The 1376-nt window shown below is 37.1% G+C and overlaps 1 protein-coding gene across 1 annotated transcript in view; it reads left to right on the plus strand.

Annotated features, from left to right (window-relative positions):
- RFC3 (replication factor C subunit 3) overlaps nucleotides 1–754 on the plus strand; it is a 49903-nt gene extending 49149 nt beyond the window's left edge. The window contains exon 10 of the transcript XR_007461072.1: nucleotides 588–754. The gene's annotated coding sequence lies outside the window, so the exon portion shown is untranslated. The remainder of the gene's footprint in view (nucleotides 1–587) is intronic.
- The last annotated feature ends 622 nt before the right edge of the window (nucleotides 755–1376 follow it).

A 1376-nucleotide genomic window follows, 5' to 3' on the forward strand; every position in this document is an offset into this window, starting at 1 on the left:
TCTTTCTTTCTTTCTTTCTTTCTTTCTTTCTTTCTTTCTTTCTTTCTCTCCCTCCTTTCCTCATTCCCTCTCTCCCTCTTCCACCCCCTCTCCCTCTCTCCCACTCCCTTCCTTCCTTCCTTCATTTTTTTTAAAGCATAATTTCAATGTTAGGAAATAAGGATGGTGAGTAGAAGGAACCAGATCATACTGTTCAAGAAGCTTATTAGACTTAAGACATCTTATCAATGAGGAGGATGAACAGCCTGAACCCTGAGAGTGATAATGATCAGGTTAAACAAAATGAAACGGTTGGACATAACGACTTCTACATTTCTTTTAAGCCTTAGAGTTTTCTGATTTTTGTTTTGGACCTTTGCCACAGATTTAGAATATTTCTCAGCTATCCTAAATCAGCTCCTTACCACACTGTATTAGGTAGGATTAGGCTTGGCTACCTATATGATATCCCTGATAAATAACATATATCAAATATGAGAGAAGTTTATTTCTCTCATGTAAAAGCAATTTTGAAGCTAGTCTGGTGGCTTTTACAAAACCATTGGTAACCAAGATCCTTCTCACTCTTCACTCCACAAATCTTGCAGTACAAGTGTTGTCCTCATGTTTCAAGATGACAGCTGGAGATCCATATATCATGCTTGCACTCTAGGATGGCAGCAGAGTGAAGGGAACTTAAGAAGATTTCCTGAAGGTACCTCCTATACTTTTGCTTATTTCTAGATGACCAGAATTTATTTCCCTGGTCACATCTGAAATTGGAGAAAAGCTGAGGATATGACTGTACTGAGTAAAATCCTTTTTTACAATCAGAGAAAAAGTAGAAAATTAATATTGAGGTAGGCAATTATCTGTCTCTTTTCCAGTCATGGAAAAATGAAGTATCTATTTACTGATTTAAGTGGAAATAAAAGTGGTAGGTTATCAAATACAGAGGGTGTATTTTTCACAGAATTTATTTTTCTAATTCTAGCCCTTAGTCCTACCTTTTTATTTAAACTGTAGCAACATGGTGCTTGAAAATCCGTTTATAAGACACACAAGATACATTCTCAAATGCTAAGTGCATGGTTGTTAATGTATGGCCATATCATCCTTCTCTCTCTGATCCCTGACATTTTGGATAAGCTGTTTTCTTCCAAAGGATACTAGGATACTATTCTCTGACTTATGTCTGTTAATTCTTTGGGATTTTGAGTCTCTCATGCTTTGCCTAAAGAAGACCAGGTCAGTACCCCTCCTTTGTCAAAAGGGCCACATTACTTTGTTGTAATAACTTCTCCATTGTCAGTCTTCCTAACTGGAAGTCAATGAAAACAGAGAGGAGCTATATCTGTTTTGTTCCATGCTCTAACCTTAGTGGCTAGTATAGTGCC

The sequence above is a fragment of the Panthera uncia genome (assembly GCF_023721935.1).
Source record: "Panthera uncia isolate 11264 chromosome A1 unlocalized genomic scaffold, Puncia_PCG_1.0 HiC_scaffold_16, whole genome shotgun sequence".
NCBI lineage: Eukaryota > Metazoa > Chordata > Mammalia > Carnivora > Felidae > Panthera > Panthera uncia.